This window comes from Canis lupus, chromosome 3 (assembly GCF_003254725.2).
Source record: "Canis lupus dingo isolate Sandy chromosome 3, ASM325472v2, whole genome shotgun sequence".
Classification (NCBI taxonomy): domain Eukaryota; kingdom Metazoa; phylum Chordata; class Mammalia; order Carnivora; family Canidae; genus Canis; species Canis lupus.
Window position 1 is genome coordinate 36,730,939 of NC_064245.1, and position 22,611 is coordinate 36,753,549.

The 22,611-nt window shown below is 38.9% G+C and overlaps 1 pseudogene; it reads left to right on the plus strand.

The window, feature by feature from the left end:
• The first annotated feature begins 22,256 nt into the window (after window positions 1-22,256).
• Window positions 22,257-22,379, plus strand: LOC112654233 (U4 spliceosomal RNA; annotated as a pseudogene).
• Window positions 22,380-22,611: the final 232 nt, after the last annotated feature.

Here is a 22,611-nt window from a genome sequence, read left to right on the forward strand (position 1 = left end):
GCGAGTGTCCCCAGGACAGGAGAGCCCCGTCCCAGAGAAGCAGGAGCTTCACCAATCTTCCCCGGTGGAAAGGCCTCGCAGACAGTTAGAGCAGGACCCCAGGAGGGCGGGGATGCCCTCAGGCTCCCTGGGACACTAACAGACACCTGCACCCCGGGGAGAGTGCGCTGAGCTCCCTAAGGGCTGCAGCGTGCAGGGCTGGACACGGGAGCAACTTGGAGGGGCTCGGGCGGTGGCTCCGTGGAGGGGGCTGCCGGCCGGGAGCGCAAATCCAACAGTGCAGGCCCGGGAGCACTGGGCGCCGGGACACAGCCCAGAATCTGGCTTCCCCCCAGGACAGGCAGAGGCTACGAGGGCCCAGGACAGCAAGGATGCTCCTGCCCCAGCTGAGCAGATCAGTGGCCCTGCCCGGGAGCCTCCAGGCCCTGCAGACTGAGAGCTCTGTAGCTACTGTGGGAGCTGACTCCAGGGCTCCAGAGCTGGCCGCCGCCACTGGGGTTGTTCCTCCTGGGGCCTCACGGGGTAAACAACCCCCACTGAGCCCTGCAACAGGAAAAGGGCAGAGCAGCTCCCCCAAGTGCTAACACCTGAAAATCCGCACAACAGGCGCCTCCCGCAGAAGACCAGCTAGACGGACCAATTCCAGGGGAAGTCAAGGGACTTAAAGTATACAGAATCAGAAGATACTCCCCTGTGTTTTTTTTTGTTTTTTTGTTTTTTGTTTTTTGTTTTTTTGTTTTGTTTTTTATTTTTGATTTCTGTTTGCTTCCCCAACCCTTTACTTTTTGCTTTCTTTCTTTTTCTTTCTCTTTTTCATCTCTTGTTTTCTTTTTTTCCTTTTATCGTTTTCTCTTTTCTTTCCTTCTTTCTCTCCTCTCTTTTTCTCCTTTTCCCAATACAACTTGTTTTTGGCCACTCTGCACTGAGCAAAATGACTAGAAAGAAAACCTCACCTCAAAAGAAAGAATCAGAAACAGTCTTCTCTCCCACAGAGTTACAAAATTTGGATTACAATTCAATGTCAGAAAGCCAATTCAGAAGCACTATTATACAGCTACTGGTGGCTCTAGAAAAAAGCATAAAGGACTCAAGAGACTTCATGACTGCAGAATTTAGATCTAATCAAGCAGAAATTAAAAATCAATTGAATGAGATGCAATCCAACCTAGAAGTCCTAATGACGAGGGTTAACGAGGTGGAAGAACGAGTGAGTGACATAGAAGACAAGTTGATGGTAAAGAGGGAAACTGAGGAAAAACAAGACAAACAATTAAAAGACCATGAGGACAGATTAAGGGAAATAAATGACAGCTTGAGGAAGAAAAAACTACATTTAATTGGGGTTCCCGAGGGAGCCGAAAGGGACAGAGGGCCAGAATATGTATTTGAACAAATCATAGGTGAAAACTTTCCTAATCTGGGAAGGGAAACTGGCATTCAGATCCAGGAAATAGAGAGATCCCCCCCTAAAATGAATAAAAACCATTCAACCCCTGGACATCTAATAGTTAAGCTTGCAAATTCCAAAGATAAAGAGAGGATCCTTAAAGTAGCAAGAGACAAGAAATCCCTAACTTTTATAGGGAGGAGTATTAGGGTAACAGCAGACCAATCCACAGAGACCTGGCAGGCCAGAAAGGGCTGGCAGGAAATATTCAGGGTCTTACATGAGAAGAGCATGCAGCCAAGAATACATTATCCAGCAAGGCTCTCAATCAGAATGGAAGGAAATATAAAAACTTCCAAGACAGACAGGAACTGAAAAAATATGTGACCTCCAAACCAGCTCTGCAAGAAATTTTAACGGGGGCTCTTAAAATTCCCCTTTAAGAAGAAGTTCAGTGGAACAATCTGCAAAAACAAGGACTGAATAGATATCATGATGACACTAAACTCATATCTTTCAATAGTTACTCTGAACGTGTGAATGGGCTTAATGACCCCATCGAAAGGCACAGGGTGTCAGACTGGATAAAAAAGCAGGACCCATCTGTTTGTTGTCTGCAAGAGACTCATTTTAGACAGAAGGACACCTACAGCCTGAAAATACAAGGTTGGAGAACCATGTACCATTCAAATGGTCCTCAAAAGAAAGCAGGGGTAGCCATCCTTATATCAGATAAACTAAAATTTACCCCAAAGACACTAGTGAGAGATGAAGAGGGACACTATATCATACTTAAAGGATCTATCCAACAAGAGAACTTAACAATCCTCGATATATATGCCCCGAATGTGGGAGCTGCCAAATATATCAATCAATTACTAACCAAAGTTAAGGCATACTTAGATAATAATGCACTTATACTTGGTGACTTCAATCTAGTGCTTTCCACAATCGACAGGTCTCCTAAACACAGCATCTCCAAACAAACGAGAGCTTTAAAAGATACACTGCACCACATGGATTTCACAAATATCTACAGAACTTTACATCCAAACACAACTGAATACACATTCTTCTCAAGTGAACATGGAACTTTCTCCAGAATAGACCACATACTGGGTCACAAATTGGGTCTGAACCGACACCAAAAGACTGGGATCGTCCCCTGCATATTCTCAGACCATAATGCCTTGAAATTAGAACTAAATCACGACAAAGTTTGGAAGGACTTCAAACACGTGGAGGTTAAGGACCATCCTGCGAAAAGGTGAAAGGGTCAACCAGGAAATTGAGATTTAGAAAGATTCATGGAAACAAATGAGAATGAAGATACAACCGTTCAAAATCTTTGGAATGCAGCAAAAGCAGTCCTAAGGGGGAAATACATCGCAATACAAGCATCCATTCAGAAACTGGAAAGAACTCAAGTATAAAAGCTAACCTTACACCTAAAGGAGCTAGAGAAAAAACAGCAAATAGATCCTACACCCAGGAGAAGAAGAGAGTTAATAAAGATTCGAGCAGAACTCAATGAAATCGAGACCAGAAGAACTGTGGAACAGATGAACAAAACCAGGAGTTGGTTCTTTGAAAGAATTAAAAAGATAGATAAACCATTAGCCAGGCTTTTTAAAAAGAAGAGAGAGAAGACTCAATAAAATCATGAATGAGAAAGGAGAGATCACTACCAACACCAAGGAAATACAAACGATTTTAAAAACATATTATGGACAGCTATATGCCAATAAATTAGGCAATCTAGAAGAAATGGATGCATTTCTGGAAAGCCACAAACTACCAAAACCAGAACAGGAAGAAATAGAAAACCTGAACAGGCCAATAACCAGGGAGGAAATTGAAGCAGTTGGGCAGCCCCGGTGGCTCAGCGGTTTAGCGCTGCCTTCAGCCCAGGGCGTGATCCTGGAGAGCCGGGATTGAGTCCCACATCGGGCTCCCTGCATGGAGCCTGTCTCTCCCTCTGCCTGTGTCTCTGCCTCTCTCTTGCTCTCTCTGGTCTATCATGAATAAATAAATAAAATATTAAAAAAAAAAGAAATTGAAGCAGTCATCAAAAACCTCCCAAGACACAAGAGTCCAGGGCCAGATGGCTTCCCAGGGGAATTCTATCAAACGTTTAAAGAAGAAACCATACCTATTCTACTAAAGCTGTTTGGAAAGATAGAAAGAGATGGAGTACTTCGAAATTCATTCTTTGAGGCAAGCATCACCTTAATTCCAAAACCAGACATAGACTCCACCAAAAAGGAGAATTATAGACCTATATCCCTGATGAACATGGTTGCAAAAATTTTCAGCAAGATACTAGCCAATAGGATCCAAGAATACATTAAGAAAATTATTCACCATGACCAAGTAGGATTTATCCCCGGGACACAAGGCTGGTTCAACACTCATTAAAACAATCAATATTATTTTAATATCAGCAAGAGAAAAACCCAGAACCATATGATCCTCTCATTAGATGCAGAGAAAGCATTTGACAAAATACAGCAGCCATTCCTGATCAAAACTCTACAGAGTGTAGGGATAGAGGGAACATTCCTCAACATCTTAAAAGTCATCTACAAAAATCCTACAGCAAATATAATTCTCAATGGGGAAGCACTGGGAGCTTGTCCCCTAATATCAGGAACAATACAGGGATGCCCACTCTCACCACTGCTATTCAACATAGTACTGGAAGTCCTAGCTTCAGCAATCAGACAACAAAAAGACATTAAAGGCACTCGAATTGGCAAAGAAGTCAAACTCTCCCTCTCCGCCGATGACATGATACTCTACATAGAAAACCCAAAAGATTCCACCCCAAGATTGCTCGAACTCATACAGCAATAGGGCAGTGTGGCAGGATACAAAATCAATGCCCAGAAGCCAGTGGCATTTCTATACACTAACAATGAGACTGAAGAAAAAGAAATTAATGAGTCAATCTCATTTACAATTGCACCCAAAAGCATAAGCTACCTAGGAATAAACCTAACCAAAGAGGTGAAGGATCTATACCCTAAAAACGATAGAACACTTCTGAAAGAAATTGAGGAAAACACAGAGATGGAAAAATATTCCATGCTCATGGATTGGCAGAATTAATATTGTGAAAATGTCAATGTTACCCAGGGCAATGTACACGTTTAATGCAATCCCTACCAAAATACCATGGACTTTCTTCAGAGAGTTAGAAAAAATTATTTTAAGATTTGTGTGGAATCAGAAAAGACCCGAATAGCCAGGGGAATTTTAAAAAAGAAAACCATATCTGGGAGATCACAATGCCAGATTTCAGGTTGTACTACAAAGCTGTCATCATCAAAACAGTGTGGTACTGGCACAGAAACAGACAGATAGATCAATGGAACAGAATAGAGAATCCAGAAGTGGACCCTCAACTTTATGGTCAACTAGTATTCGATAAAGGAGGAAACACAATCCATTGGAAGAAAGACAGTCTCTTCAATAAATGGTGCTTGGAAAATTGGACATCTACAAGCAGAAGAATGAAATTAGGCCACTCTCTTTCACCATACACAAAGATAAACTCAAAATGGATGAAAGATCTAAATGTGAGACAAGATTCCATCAAAATCCTAGAGGAGAACACAGGCAACACCCTTTTTGAACTCAGGCACAGTAAATTCTTGCAAGATACATCCACGAAGGCAAAAGAAAGAAAAGCAAAAATGAACTATTGGAACTTCATCAAGATAAGAAGCTTTTGCACAGCAAAGGATACAGTCAACCAAACTAAAAGACAACCTACAGAATGGGAGGAGATATTTGCAAATGACATATCAGATAAAGGGCTAGTTTCCAAGATCTATAAAGAACATATTAAACTCAACAGCAAAGAAACAAACAATCCAATCATGAAATGGACAAAAGACATGAAGATAAATCTCACAGAGGAATACATAGACATGGCCAACCCGCACATGAGAAAATGCTCTGCATCACTTGCCATCAGGGAAATACAAATCAAAACCACAATGAGATACCACATCATACCAGTGAGAATGGGGAAAATTAACAAGGCAGGAACCACAAATGTTGGAGAGGATGTGGAGAAAAGGGAACCCTCTTGCACTGGTGGTGGGAATGTGAACTGGTTCAGCCACTCTGGAAAACTGTGTGGAGGTTTCTCAAAGAGTTAAAAATAAACCTGCCCTTCGACCCAGCAATTGCACTGTTGGGGATTTACCCCAAAGATACAGATGCAATGAAACGCCAGGACACCTGCACCCTGATGTTTCTAGCAGCAATGTCCACAATAGCCAAACTGTGGAAGGAGCCTCGGTGTCCATCGAAAGATGAATGGATAAAGAAGATGTGGTTTATGTATACAATGGAATATTACTCAGCCATTAGAAACGACATATACCCACCATTTGCTTCAACGTGGATGGAACTGGAGGGTATGATGCTGAGTGAAGTGAGTCAATCGGAGAAGGACATGTTCTCATTCATTTGGGGAATATAATTAATAGTGAAAGGGAATAGAAGGGAAGGGAGAATAAATGGGTAGGAAATATTAGAAAGGGAGACAGAACATAAAGACTCCTAACTCTGGGAAACAAACTAGGGGTGGTGAAAGGGAAGGAGGGCAGGGGGTGGAGGTGAGTGGGTGACGGGCACTGAGGGAGGCACTTGACAGGATGAGCACTGGGTGTTATTCTGTATGTTGGCAAATTGAACACCAATAAAAAATAAATTTATTATTTAAAAGTGAAATGAAGTCACTGTCATCAGCTCACACATAAGGAGTGGGGATTTAAGCAGGCAAGAAATGTTTCTCCACTCTAAAAATGGCTTCTGCTTCATCTATTCAACCCCTCCGCACTCCTGAGCTCTTGATAATCATTGATCTTTTTCTTAACTCCATAATTTTTCATTTTCCAGAATGTCATAAATTAGTATCATATGATTAATCTTCTCAACTTTGGTTTCTTAATATATGCATTGACATCCACCCATGTTTTTTTTCTTGTCTTGATAGCTCATTTCTTTTTATTTCTGAAATAATATATATACTTGGTTTTGATATAATGACAATGCTGGACTCAGAATGAGTATGAGAAGTGTTATCTGCTTTTTTTCTGGAAGAGAATGTAGAGAGTAGAAATCTTTTCTTTCTTAAATGTTTGATAGAATTCATCAGTGAAGCATATCTAGTTCTGGCACTTTCTTTTTTTTGAAGGATTATTAGTTATTGATGTAATTTATTGAATAAATAAATACTTTTTATCTTAAGAATTTTGGTATTATCCTTCAAATAAATGGCCCATTTCATCCAAAGATCAAATTTATGAGCAGAGAGTTGTTCATTATATTTATTTACAACTTTTTTTTAGTGTCCAAGGGTTCAGCACTTTTAATTTTTTGAAAGGCAGACTGACACATTTAATGCCTCATTTGAATGTGTCTAGAATCTTGGAAGCTTGACTACTTTTCCGTTCTCCTACAAATGGACCTTGAGAGCTTGTTTGGAGGTTTAGCAGGGGAGCACAGGTACTCATATACCATTGACTGAAGAAAATGGTCCTCTTGTATGGAGGAAGGTTTTTCTCTTCAGCTAAGCATGCAGCTTCAGGAGGAGCGGTGAGAGAGGATGGGCATACACACCTAGCCAGCCAGGACAGCCAAATCAACACTGGTGATCAATACGGTGACACATGTGGCAGCCAGATCACCCTCACATCCTTAGCTAACTTAATTACTGATATTGATAATTTTTGTCTTCTATGTTTCTTGGTTTGCCTGGCTGTAGTTTTATCAATTATATTGATCTTTTCAAGGAATCAGCTTTCAGATTATTAATTTCTCTATCATTTTCCTGTTTTCACATCCATTGATTTGTTTTAATTTTATTTCTTTTCTTCTGCTTGCTTGAGGCCTCAATGGTACTTCTGTCTGTAGTTCCTTATGGTGAAAGATTAAATTATTGACTTGGATCTTCTTTTCTAATACATACATTTAATGCTGTTTTCGTCTGAACATTGCTTTTACTGCATCTCTTGCAATGTGATCATTTGCATTTGCATTTTTACTTGGGTCTAAATAGTTTTTTAGATTTCTCTTGACATTCCTCTTTGACTCATATGTTATTGAGAAGTCAATTTACAGTTTTTTTTCTGATTTTTGAGCTGTATTTCTGTTAGTGATTTCTAGCTTAACCCCATTATCATTTGAGTTCATATTTTATATAATTTGTATTTGTTTAAATATATTATTTGTATATTATGGCCCAAAATATGGTCTATCTTGGTTAATGTTCCATAGGAGTTTGAAAAGAATGTGTATTCTGCTGTTGTTCAATGGAGTGGTCTATAAGTGTTAATTAGATTCAGTTGATTGATGGTGCTGTTCAGTTCCATTGTATTCTTACTAAGCTTCTGCCTGTTCATTTGAAAATCATGGATAAGGGTGCTGAAGTTCCCAACACTAAGTATTAATTCATCTATTTCTACATGCGGTTCTATCAGGTTTTGCCACATGTATCTGAACACTCTGTTATAAATACATACACTTAGCATTGTTATGTCTTCTTGGAGATTTGGCCTCTTTTATCATTATTTGATTGTCTAAATTATTCCTGATAGTTTTCCTTGTCTTGAGGTCTTTAATTAACTTGTCTTTCATTAGTAGAGTTACCCTAGATTTCTTTTGATTAGTGTTAGCATAATATGTCTTTCTTCTCCCATCCAGAGGGCTTTTCCCCCTTCATTTTTAAAATTGTGAAATACACATTACATAAAATTTACCTTCATAACTATTGGTAAGTATATAGCTTAGTAGTGTTAAATATATTCTTAAATTTGTGCAACTATCACCACCATCTATCTTCATGATTCTTTTCATTTTGTAAAATTGAAACTCGAAACACACTGAACAATAACTCCCATTCCTCTCTCTCCCAATCCCCTGGTAATCACCATTATCCTTTCTGTCTCTATGAAATTGAGCACTCTGAGTACCTCATGTAGGTAGAATCATACAGTATTTGTCTTTTTGTAACTGGCATATTTCACTTCACATAAAGTCTTCAAGTTTCATTCATGTCATAAAATATGTCAGATTTTCCATTTTAAAGCCAAATATTATTTGTTATAAGTATATCCCACATTTTCCCTATTCATTCATCTGTCTATGGACAGTTGGATTGCTTTCATGTTTTAGCTAATGTGAATAATGCTGCTATGAATATACAATTGTCTCTTTGAGACCTTACTTTCAAAACTTTTGGGTATATACTTAGAAGTGGGGTTGCTGAATCATATGCTAATTCTATTTTTATTTTTTGAAGAACCACTGTTTTGTTTCTCATGGCACTTGTACCAGCTTGTATTCCCACAAAAAGTGAACAATACTTCCTTCCCATCCTTGCCAACACTTTTTTTTGTTTTTCTTCATAGAAGTCATCTTAATTGCCCTTGTATTTATCTTTATTGATAATTTTATTTATAGGGCTTGAAGTTACTGTCTAGTGGCCTTCATTTCATCCTGCAGGACTCCATTGAGCACTTCTTACAGGGCAGTTCTAGTGGTAACAAATTCCCTCTTCTTTAATTTTTTTTTGAAATATCTCAACTTTCTCCTCATTTTGAAGGGTAGTTTTGCTGCATGGTTGCAGACTTCTTATCTCATGGAGTCGAAGCATGAATCTCATGGACAAAAGGGTGAATGAAGTGAAGTGAAAATTTATTAAGTGAAGGTGAGAACAGAAAGGAAAGAGAAAAAAGATCTTTTGAATGAGAAGGGTCTGAATGGGTTGCCACTGAGGGCTTTTATAGTCAGTCTTTTATAGAAAACTGACAAGGGAAACTGGTAAATATTTTATCAATAACAGGTAAGACAAACATGGTGGATTTGTTGATACCAGGAGACCATCCTGTTTATATTTAGAAAGAACATGGTGAATTTGTTAGGTTCCCTTCTCTCTGGTTAATATCTCATCTGTAACATTTCTTTACATCTGAGATTTCTGCGAGCCTGGTTACCTAGCCCCCTGCATGAGCCTAATCATGTAGCCCCGTACCTAGCTCTCACTACCTAACCTTGCCTGTCCCTTACTCAGTTTTCCCAGATATAGGATTTGTAGTTTACAGGTCTTTCACTTTTACTACTTTGAATATATTGGCCCAGCACATTCTTCAACTAAAATTTCTGATGAGAAATCTAATGATAATCTTACTGGAGATCATTTGTATGTGATGAGTTGCTTTTTCTTGTTGTTTTAAAATTTTTTTCTTTTTGTTCTTGTTTTTCAAAAATTTGATCATAATATGTCTCAGTGTGGGTTTTCCTTAGTTCATCTTCCTTGGGATTTTGTTGAGCTTCTTGGATATTTATAGTCATGTCTTCCATAAAATTTGGGAAGCTTTCAGTCATTTGGTTAGGCAGGAAGCTATGCATGAGCAACAGGAGGATGTACCTTAGATGTCCTGATGGAGACCCCCAACTGAAGACTGCCTAGGGACCACCCCATTCCACCAATCTAGCAGTCAGTTTGCAGTTACAGCATCCCAGCAGAGAAAGAGTTAAGTGTGTTTTGCTTGTTGCACTTGAAAGCAGCCACTTGTCCTTATTTGACCTACATCTCTAGAATAGAAATAATGTGGTTTCCTACCAGATGCAGGCATTTTGAATACATCTTGGGAAAGGATATGCATAGATAGCTAATTATTATATAACCCATGCCTTTCACTCAAAAGGACCCATCCAAAAGAAAAACTTGATATAAACCCACACCCTGGAGTTCCCAGGCTTTTGTCTCTCTTGACTGGCCTGTACTTCCCTTGGAATGTACTTTAATAAAATTTTATTCCACTTTACTTTCATTGAACTGTCCTATAAATTCTTTACCATAGCAACAAAAAGAGCCAAGGATTCTTTTCTTTTTCATCTAACTCTTGGTAACAATTTCTTCTTCAACTTTTTGCTTTGTCCCTTTCTCTGTCTTCTCCTGAGACTGCCTTATTGTAAACGTTGACATGTTTGATGGAATCCCACAGGTCCTGTAGGCTCTGTTCATTTTCGTTCAATTTTTTTTTTTTCCAGACTGGGTAATCTCCATCGACCTATCTTCAAATTCACTAATTCTTTTATCCTATCTGCTGAAATCTGTCTTTGATCTCCTCTAGCGAATTTTTCATTTCAGTTATTGTATTTTGCAGCTCTAAAATCTTTTTGGTTTCTTCTTGGGTTTTATCTCTTTATTAATATTTCCATTTTGTTTACACAAATTTTTGCTTTCATCGCTTCTTCCTTCTGTTCTTTGAGCACTGTTAAGGTAGTTGCTTTAAAGTCTTTGTCTAGTAGAGTTGCCATCAGGTCTTCTCCAGAAGTATTTTCTGTATTATATATATGATATACTTTCCAGTTTCTTTGTATGCCTTGTGAATTTTTTTTGGTTGAAAATTGGATATTTGAAAAAAAAATAAAATAAAATAATAAAAAAAATAAAATTAGATATTTGAATCTAATAACATAGTAACACTGCAAATCAAATACTCCCCTTTCCTAAATTTGCTAATTGTTTTGTTATTGATTTATTTTTTGATTTTTAAAAATATTTTATTTATTTATTCATGAGAGACACAAAGAGAGAGAGAGAGAGAGCCAGAGACACAGGCAGAGGGAGAAGCAGGCTCCATGCAGGGAACTCAATGCTGGACTCGATCCCGGGACTCGATCCCGGGACTCCAGGATCACGCCCTGGGCGGAAGGCAGGCACTAAACCGCTGAGCCACCCAGGGATCCTGGTTTATTTTTTTAATTATAGCCTCTGTGTGCCAAAGATCACCATGAGATGCAGACTTACAGTATTCTCAGGTCTTTCCTGAGCCTGAGAAGCCTCAGGTCTTTTCCCTGGGCATTTGCAGTTACTTTTTCATCTTCCCGGTATATGCAATTGTTTTCAAAGTCCTAGTCTTTAATAGCTGACTCTCAAGAGGTGAAAAAGAGAAAAATGAAGGAGAAAGGAAAAGGTGCTAGCTTTTTAAATGCCATGGACCTCACTTCAGCTATAGAAATATGGGCTTGCAACAAATGGGGTAGAAGCAACAACCATTGCCCCCACCTCTCTCTGTCTGCACCTCTGTGATCAGAAGCGGCAATAAGAGCACTGATTTCTGATACTTGGAATATCTTTTTGCCTATCCTGCTTACCATAAATTGGGCACAGGTTTCTGTAGGAACACATACACAGCTGCCTGCATGAGGGTGGGGCTGAACTATGAGCTGAAATGGACTGAAATTAACTGCGATTTACCATCCAAATCTTCCCCTGGAAGTTGAAACCTTCAGTAGGCTGCAGAGTTCCAAAACAGTTACTTGAGACAGATTCTGTAGTGCAATTGTTGTTTAGGTGGGGAGAAGAATTCTTGGTGCTTTATTCTGTGCCATCTACCTCCACCCATTTACTGTAATGTGTCTGTGTCTTCATACTTAAAAGGGTATGTTGTATAAAGCATATGATTGGATATTTTTAAATCCAGCCTGACAATCTTTGTCCTTTAATTGGCATATTAAGATATTTTACACTTAATGTAATTGTTGATATAATTGGATTGATATCTACCATGTTTAGAACAATTTTCTGTTTATTATAGTTCTTTTCCTTTTTTTACTCTTCTCTAGTTTTAATTTAGCATGCATGTAATTACATTTATTTCTTCTCTCTTTGCATGTGTTATACTTTTTAAAATGTTGTGATTGCCCTAAAGTTTGCAATATACATTTACAACTAGTGTAGATCCACAGAACATGATAACTCTTCATGGGTACAGGTAACTTATAACAGAGTATTCCTGATTCCTCTCTGCCTCCCTTATAAAATTGTTGTCATTTATTTACCTTGTCTGTATCATACAATCACACAATACACTGTTTTGTTACTACTGTTGTTAAAATGAACATTTATCTATTAGATCAATTAAAAATAAGGAAAATCAAAGATTTTATTTTACTTTAATTTATTCCTTCTCCAATGTGTTTTATGGTGTTTTAAAAATGTAGATCCAAGTTTCCAGCCTATCATTTTCCTTCTCTGTGATGAACTTCATTTCTTGCAGGACATTCTATTGGTGATGAATTCCTTTCATTTCTGGTTTTCTAGAAAAGTCTGTATTTCTAATTCACTTTTGAAAATTAATTTTTCTGGGTATAGATTCTAGGTATGCAGGGGGCTTTCTTTCAATATATTGGTATGATATGCCTAGATGTGGATTCTTTGTTATTTCTCCTGCTTTGTATTCTCTGAGTTTCCTAGATCTGTGGTTTGATGCCTGCCATTAATTCTGAAAAGTTCTTATCTGTAATTGCTTCCAATATTAATTCTACTCCATTCCTCCTCTCTTCTCCCAGTATTTCATTATGCATGTTATATCTTTTGAAATTATTCCAAAGTTCTTGGATATTCTGTTCTAGGGTTTTTTTTAATTCTTTTTAGTTCTTTTTGAATTTTAATTTGGGAAGTTTCTATTGACGTATTTTCAGGCTTATCAAATCTTTCTTTAGCTGTTTCCAGTTTACTCATGGGCCCATTAAGCAACCTTTATTTCTGCCACTGTTTTATTTTTTTTCTAGCATTTTCTTTTGATTCTCTCTTAGAGCTTCCAATCTCTTTTAACATTATTCATCTGTTCTTGAATATTGTTTACATTTTTCCATTATAGTCCTTAGCAAATTAAATATAATTATTTCAAATTCCCTCTCTGGTAAGTATAAAATTTATATCAAGTGTGGTTGATGCCAGTGGTTTTATTTTTTTTAAGATTATTTATTTATTTATTCATGAGGACACAGAGAGAGGCAGAGACACAGGCAGAGGGAGAAGCAGGCTCCCTGTAGGGATCCTGATGTGGGACACCTCTCCTGGACTCCGGGATCACTCTCTGAGCCCAAGGCAGACACTCAACCACTGAGCCACCCTGAGATCCTCATGCCAGTGGTTTTAAATAGGTCTAGTTTTCTTGTTTCTGTCTCCCTTATATTATTTTCCCTAAGAACTCCTTAAATAAGGTCTGATTCTTGTAGCACTTTTAGTTCTTCTAGCTGTAACCCCTTGTTAACATTGTGAAGCCCTACTAATATAAAGGTACGAGGTTCTGGACAGTCTCTTGGTTTGCCTCCCTTTCTATTTTTATCTCTTAACTCCAGGAAACAAACTGAGGTTGCTGGAGGGGAGGTGGGTGGAAGTATGGGGTAACTGGGTGATGGATATTAAGGAGGGCACATGATGTAGTGAGCACTGGGTGTCACATGCAACTGAATGAATCACTAAATTCTATCCCTAAAAGTAACGATACAGTATATGTTGACTAAATTGAATTTTTTTAAAGAGGGGGGAAAAAGTGCAGGAGAGAAAGTGTTCCAAAACCTTATGATTAAATCTCAAGGTTTTTTTAGTTGACCTGAGTCCTTAGGCATTAACCATCACATTTTTTAAGTGAGACAGAAGGCCATGAGCCATTACATATAAGCTTTATTTGCTGCCAGACATCCTGGGGTCACTTAATAAATGATAACAGAAGGGACACATTCAGCTGCCCAAATCTATTTTAGGTCACAGAGATTGTGGCTTTCTCATCCCTGCATGACTTTGAAGGCTCAAGGTAAGAACCATAAGATCATCAAGAAAGAAGTAAAGTAGTTGTGGAATTTCCTTATTCCCATTTGTTTCCTTGGAGAATAAATGGTTTGTATAAGACCTGGCACTTTCTATCTGTCCCCACTGGACACAGAAACACACTGGAGATTCTGTTCAATCCTCAAAGTGAACTGTTGATAATATGAAAATGTGTTTCTAAGGAGCTTTCTCAGTGGCTATGACTTTCTCAGATGACCTGGTGCCATATTAATAAAATGTTAAACCCACAAACTCCCCACTAGTCAATAAATAATGCAAGCTGAAATCACTAAATATTATGCCTCTGAGGGCTGTTTCATTGAAATTCACTGATTCAACACTTTTCTAAGGAAGTTCTGCCTCATTCAGCATTCTTACTGTAGAGTTTGCCAGGCTGAATACAACAGTCCTTCAAGGCTCTTCTTACTGCTGTCACCCTTTCTCAGCACTCAAATGATGGTGATATAAGCCCGGTTCTCAGAGAATTGCAATTGTATCTAGTCTCTAAGGGCTGGTTTATTTCTACTCAGTCTCCAAGTCTGTGAAAGAAAATCTGATATACTCTCTCTGCGCCTGACAAGCAGATTTTGCTTCTCTCTACTCCCACTATAAGGTTTAAAAGCACAAATTAAAAACCTTTAAAGGGCTGATGCAAAGCCTTTTCCTTCTGTTAACAATCTCTTAGATTACTATATTTGGAAGACTTGGTTTCATAATATATCAGTGCTATTGTTCTGGAATTTTCAGAGCCAATTTTTCAAAAATGACTTCTCCAGCAAGCCCATGCAAGTTGTGTGCTATCAATATGTCTACTAACACCAAGAATAAAAAAGTCGGCAACCTTTCTCAAGTTTCCTTCCAGAGTGAAGAAGGAATGTGCACAACAGAGGGATTGTTGGGAGAGAAGGAGAAATACAAACCCAGTCGCATCCTTAGAGAAATTTCTTTAAAGATTTTATTTATTTATTCATGAGAGACACAGAGACAGAGGCAGAGTCATAGAGAGAGAAGCACACTCCCTATGGGGAGCCCGATGTGGGACTCGATCCCAGGACCCCAGGATCACAACCTGAGCTAAAGCAATTGTTAGATGGAATACAAACTACACATTGGGGAAAATATCCTGGCTCTTCATTTTCAAATTTCTGAAGCATCAAGTGTTTTTAGGATGTTGTCTGTCCCCAGGGACAGAGATGTCTCATACTGCCACTTTGGCATTTTTCCTTTTTGTGCTGTCCTTGACTAGGAAACAGGGAAAGAGTTCCAGGGCAGGTTTGTATACTCCAGGCAGATTTGATTCCCATAAACCTGTATGTTGGTCTGCACACTTGCTTCTTTCCACTCCCAAATTCTTTTGAATGCATTTGTGGTGTTGGGGAAAGACCCTGGAACATCAAATTTAAAAAAACAAAGAGGGGCCAAAGTAAGACTTGAGTCTTTACTTGTAAGTTATGAATTTGGGGGCAGGGATATCACTTCACCTTTTACTTACACTTCCTCAGCACTGAAGTGGGGCCAGTGATACCTTCCACACATGAATGTAGTCAGAGGAAATAATGGGTATTTGCAAAAACATAAACTTCATCTACTACTATGGTTCCATTTTTCTTATAACTTTTGTTATGCCTGCTACAAGGGAGAAGACTTTCAACAAACCAATTCCAGATTGACTTCTGGTAGGAAATTATATAGAAAACAATGGTTAAATGGTTGCAGACATGGATGCAAGAAAAGCACTGCTGCTGATGGCAGAACAGTAACTTGGTCATGGTTGTCAGCCTCTCTCAAGGCTAATGGTCAGCAGAATGAATGTGAAATTGATATCTAGAATAATTCTTAGTCCACCAAAATCCTTTATCAAAATGCTAAAGCATTTATCCAGAATGCTAATTTCTTCCTAGGACAAAGTTTAGGCATTACATTACACAAAAAGTTCTGTTCCAGATCAAGACTGGAACAAGCTTTCTTACATAAATGTTTGCAGAGTATCTAAAGCTGTTAAAAGGTTAGTATCTGTTAAAAAGAAAAAGAAATCTGAAAAAAAAAAGAAATCTGTATTTGCTATTTGAAACTGGAGGAAGTCATATTGCCTAAGCAAATATTTAGGAGGTTTAGAGCCACTTGATGAACAACAGCAGGCCAGCTGCAATCTAGGAAGGGATCACTTGATTTCAGGAGCTCGGTGTGCTAATTTGTAAAGGAAGATAGAGCCTCTTTTGTCCTAGAGTGATGGGAGGGCAAACATTGGCAGGATTCCCCACCTCCCACCCCTATGTAAAACCCCTACCATTGGTCCAGCAGAGACAGGCCATTTCTAGCTAAAGGTCGGGCTATCCTAGACATAAAGAGAATAAAGGGGAAAGGAGAAAAAATAAGTGAGAAATATCAGAAAGGGAGACAGAACATGGAAGACTCCTAACTCTGGGAAACAAACTAGGGGTGGTGGAAGGGGAGAAGGGCAGGGAGTGGGGGTGACTGGGTGGTGGGCACTGAGGTGGGCATTTGATGGGATGAGCACTGGGTATTATTCTGTATGTTGGCAAATTGAACACCAATTAAAAATAAATTTATTATTAAAAAAAAAAAGAAACTCATCAGTTCTGGGCAGCCCTGGTGGCCCAGCAGTTTAGCGCCACCTTTGGCCTGTCCTGGAGACCCTGGATGGAGTCAGGCTCCCTGCATGGAGCCTGCCTCTCCCTCTGTGTGTCTGTCATGAATAAAATAAATAAAAAATCTTTTTTTAAAAAAGAAACTCATCAGTTCTGGTACATATTTTGGGGTTATTTTCTTCTCTTGGGGGATATGAGAGGTAAATTTCAGTGAAAAAAATATAAACATTTTGTAATTTAAAATATTGGTTTCTGTGGGACCTGGTTTCTTAATAAGGTCTTAATTTAAAAGTAAAGTTGCAGATTCCAGCTGTGTTCACAGGGGCCACTCAACTTTGTCTTCAAGTAACAAGCAAAATCATAAATCATACAGACAATCAAGCCCCAAGATGCTATGATCCCTAAGCTAGCTGGAGAACAGCAATGAAGACAGCATGACCCCTCCCCAACCCACCTAGAGAGAGGCACTTGAGATGTCATGGCCTTGGGCAGCATGCTATGGCCTGGTGTATGCTATTAGGCCACTTACTGAGGAGTTCTTGAACCCTATACCTACCACTTACAGTGCAGCCCTGGGAAGACATGTACCAATTATTCATCCTTATCCTCCAAGGGGTCTTACTCTGGCCTTTGAGAGAGAAGACCTCAGAGAACAATTCTCTTACCACAATGAGGAAACTTAAGGTTGAGTAGTTGTTATTAAGTAATTCATGTTTTCTCTGGCTATAGATTTAATCCCCCTGACCTTCAGTTGTTTATTTTATTTTTTTTTCAGTTGTTTATTTTTTATCCTTGTCTTTCATTGCAATGAGTGAATCATGAACTATTTCTAAAGGATCAAACTTTTGTTTTGAATTAATTTTATGTTAATGAAAATTAGCCCAGAAATGCATATGTGCATAAATTTATATGTCCATTCACATGTACACAAATACATGCGTATCATATGTGTATAAATTTAAGAATACCATATCACATTCATATGTGTACATATACACAGACACATGCATATACAAAAGCACAACTGTTATGGCCGAAACTCAGCCTCTGTCTCCCAGTCTAGCTTTCATGGTCACCCCAGGCACTATCACAAAACTCTTGGGTCTGCCCAAGTATGGCCTAAAACTGCCAGGCTTCACAGTTCAGAGTCAAAGGCCTGTCCCCACTAACCAACTTGCTAGTGAATCTGAAAATGTAGACCTTCAAATGAAACAGTACTGCCTGAACCAAAATCTCCTGTCGAAGGAAAGGGGACATTCTTCTATTTTGAGACATGAAATTTGGCAAAAAGCAAACTTCCTTTAAGAACCAGGGGAGTTCAGTGAGTGTGGGGCTTGGACATCCCAAAACTTTAAGACCTTTAGTCCATCTAAAATATCTTTGGGGTGGACAATCTATATTTTAAGCACTTTTTGTCACAAATAAACTATAGCTTTTCTATGCTTTCTGCCTTTGGGCAAATTGCTTAACTTCCATAATCCTTAATTTCCTTAGAAGTAAAATGAGAATAAAGATAACACTTATCTCATGAGGTTTTGGTGAGGATTGTACAAGATGATCCATGGAGAGGACCTTAGCACGGCATCTAGAACATAGTAAACACTACCTGGATGTTGTCATCTTTACAATGCTCCTGCCATGGTAGGAGAACTAGCACTAGCAGCACTGGTAAGAGGGAAGCTGGCAACAGTAATAACAGTTTTGGAGAAGAGTAAATATGACTTAGTGACTTTTCAACGTCAGTGGGCAAAGGAGAAAGAAGGAAGCATTCAAGCCAGATGGAAGATACTTTAAGGGATATGGAAGCATGAGGTGATGAAACAAAAGCTCAGCAAATGAAGGGAGAGGTATTGAGTATTACACTATATGATACGTATGTCTTAGAGCCCTGTGAAGACCTCAGGGGAGGTATGATATGTGAGCAGATCATTTAGAAATTGATGGGTTTGGGGAAAAGTGGAAGGTAATATTGGGGGAGGAAAAAATTGACCAAAATAAAAGCTCCTCATGATCACAGAATTCTTGGTACTGGAGTAGTTTATACTAAGAAAAGGAGAGCTTGTAGTTTAGATCAGTGAGAAGATGAGAGAGGTTTGTGGGACACCTGAAGGGATGCTAAGCGGTGGACAAAAGGTAGAGCCTGATCTCTGAGTAGGGCAAGAACTCTGCTAGGCTGGTTCAGAACTAAGTGAATAAGGCTGGTGGTCTCACTCAAATTTGCAGACTTTGCAAATAAATGGCTCAAAGGAAACAGTTCCTTGTTGGGTGGGCACCTTCTGGTAAAATTGATGATAATTTGTGCCTAAACTTGTATATTCTCATGCTAAACATTTACATACTTCCATCGAAAAGTTCAAATATACTCTCTCTCTCACCTTCCCTCTCTCTCTCTCTCTCTCTCTCTCTCTCTCTCTCTCACACACACACACACACACACACACACACACGAAAATACCCCTAGTTGCTACACAGTCCTCATTTCTATAACTGATCACAGGGCCATAGCTGATATGTGTCTCAAATAGTTAGGGTTCTTTTCCCTGTTAGGTAACCCAAACTTTAATTTCTGAAGAGTCTGAGTCCTTAGCTGTCCTGCCTTTATGAAATTGCTGATATGTCTGCATTTGTTTCCAAGGGATGCCAGACAAATTATCACAAACCGAGAGTCTTAAAACAATAAAATTTATTCTGTCACAATTCTGAAAGCTCTATGCCCCAAATCAATGTGTCATCAGAGGAAATTCCTTATGTCCTTTCCTGAATAAGAAATATCCCATGTCCTTCTCCTAGTTTCTGGTGGTGGCTGACAATCTTTGTCATTCCTTGACTTGTTTCTATATAACTCCAGCCTCTCTCCGTTGGCACATAACATTCTTCCCATGTGTGTGTCTTTGTCTCTTCTACACTTCTTTTAAGGACATAGGTCACATTGGATTAGGGTTGACCATAAGCCAGTATGACCTTAACTTGATTATATCTGTAAAGACCCTATTGCCAAGTAAGATCACATTCACAGGTACCACTGTTCAGTATTTCAGCATATCTTTGTGAGGACACATTTATTTCACAAAATTATCCACCAATATCTACTATTGGAAATACTCTACAGGCATTCCAAAGCATCCTCTGCATTCCAGATAGAGTCCTCCCTAATTCCTTTATATAGCAGAAATGCAATTCCTCCTTAGTAATCAGAATCAATCACCCTGGCTAGGACAGTAATTCTCTTCTTTATAGTGGAATAAAGAGCCTCAAATAACAGGATACAGCTTCAACTTCAAATTCAATGGATATATCATTGTGTTCTCTGGCAGAAGCATGACTTCCTTTGGAACTAAAATTTCCAAACCAGCAAAGCACAAAGTTATAGGGGTGGGAAGCCAAAATTTTGCAGAAAGAACATTAGGCATTATAGTGAGAAGAACCATTTCCAATTATACCTCTTTGATTTCCAGATTCATGTATTCTGAGTTGGTTGCTATCTCAAAGCATATACCACTTCTATGATGCTATCTCCCAACTGGTGTCATAATTGAATCTTCTCAGATCATTCTGACATTATAACAAGCCAACCACTTCTGAGTGACAGGGAATATAGTAGAATGGATAAATTGGGCATGAGCCTATTGCCACACTTCTTTGATTATAAAGTGAGTTCCTTGATCAGAAGCAGTGTTATATGAAATAACTGATGGTGAATGTGGCATTCCAGATCCAGAAATGTTAGGGTCGGGAGAAGCATTACAAATACAGAAAAAAATCATTATTCACACCTGGAATGAGTTTTTTGTCCAATAAGGACAAGGCAGTAATCAAGGCAAATCAATTTTGTAACATGCTTGCTACTATATGACTAATTGGTCCCAAGGGAGTTAAGTGTTGAGCTCCTGCATGGCCTCCATTGCTGCTGCCTTAGTCACTTTGTGCATGACATCATGGAGCCTTTCATGACACCTATAGGTGACATACTGTATAGAATGTGCCAACTTGCCTACCTGATTATTTCCCTACAGAGGGAAGTTTTTCCTTTGGTGAACAATCACATAGGACAGAAATATGGCACCTTGTTTCCATTCTGAGAAGTTATTTGCAAACCTGTTCTCCAGTTTCTTTGTCACTCATCATCAAATTCTGTTCTTTCCCAGTCTCTGTCAATCTAGTTAAAGTGCTGTGTGTGAATTTGTGTAGATCTCTACTTCTGGCCATTTCTTATCCAGACAACGGAAAAGATTAAATGCACTGTTTAAAATTTTGTCCACTTAGAAAATGTCTCTCCCCTTTGTTCTTCAGGGCCACCCTCGAATGAGGGTGGAGTACTCCGCAGTCTACCTATGGTTGGTACCATCATATCAGGCAGAACCATCTGTAAATCTGTCATAAGGACTCCCTATAAGGTCATACATGTAAATTGTGAGAAAAAAGGCAGAGAAGCAGGACAAGATATAGTACGAGTCTGAGCTACCAGACCATGAAACTACTGTACCCCTTAGACTTGCTTAAACCTATTCTCTTTTTTTAAAAGACTTTTTAAATGTATTTATTCATGAGAGACAGAGAGAGAGGCAGAGACACAGACAGAGGGAGAAGCAGGCTCCATGCAGGGAGTCCAATGTGGGACTTGATCCTGGGTCTCCAGGATAACACCCTGTGCTGAAGGCAGGTGCTATACCGCTGAGCCACCCAGGGATCCCCTCAAACCTATTATCTTATAAACAACTTCCACCCTGGTGTGTCAGAGTACAGCCAATTCATGATAAATAGCTTAGGTCACATGGTCATGGAGTGCCCATTCTGTCTCTACAAAGTTTAGTAGCATAGCAAGATAAGACCTAATTCTTAAAGTAGTAGTAATAATAATAATAATAATAATAATAGCAATAGTAATAATTGTATACAATGTAGAACATGGCTTTGCTCCCAAAGCTGGATATTTGCATTGTAATACTCTCATTTGAGCTGGCCAGAAGCTCCATACAGCATTCCTGTTGGAAAATAACATTTCAATTACCATTACACTGGTCCATTAGGCCCAAGACACCTGCTCCAGGTCCCACTCAAAATCTAGAATTTTGTAGATTATTCAATGAATGTACTAGATCAGCACTTTCAAATATGGTAGCACCTTCAAAGAGACCCACAGTAAATGATCCATTTTTAAGCAGTAGGCAGTAGAAGAAATAGTAACCTTTCTTTCACTTTGGAGGGAATGTTCCAACATGTTTCAGAACACCTAACCCTTAGAAACCTTTCCAAAGTCTGGGACCCTGAAATCTCATTTCATTATTGCTCACCCTCTGGTACACATGTGTCTCATTAAGACATTTAAGGTTCTTGCCATTCCTGCTCATTAGGTTAATCATAGCAGTAGATGAGTGTGTTCTTCTACAGAATACAGAGATTTCTCCACAAGGGGCTGTCACAGAGAGGAGGACAGTTTGGTTTCATTGGGTGCAGGTCATTGTGATTCTGGTTTTTACTCCACCAACCAGTTAACTGAGAACTACTCTAAGGTGCTCAAACCCATTCAGTTTGAATCTCTGTACTTGCTCTCATGGGGACAAGTTCAGCCTTACCCAGTGTTGAATTCCTCACTCTATGATTTAACATTCCTAGAATCAGCTTTGCGCAGTGGCAGTATCGTAGCCAATGAGGTTTATCTGAGGCACGATTATTAATTGAAAACTTTTCCCTAGAATCCATGCCCATATATTTACTTATGTTTCTGATCTGGTTTAAATTAGCAAATATTTCCCTTTATATCTTCTTCCTTCTCTTCCCTTCCTTTCCTATACGTTCCTTTCTCTCTCTCTTCCTCTGTCTCCCCTCCTCCCTTCTCTAGCATAAACCAACTCCTCATGGATCAAATTTTGCATTTATCTCTGTGAACCTTACTTGATATTTGTAACCCCAATTACACATCCCAAGTCACTAACAAGTGATGGGGGCAGTTCTTGGGGATCATAAGCATCACC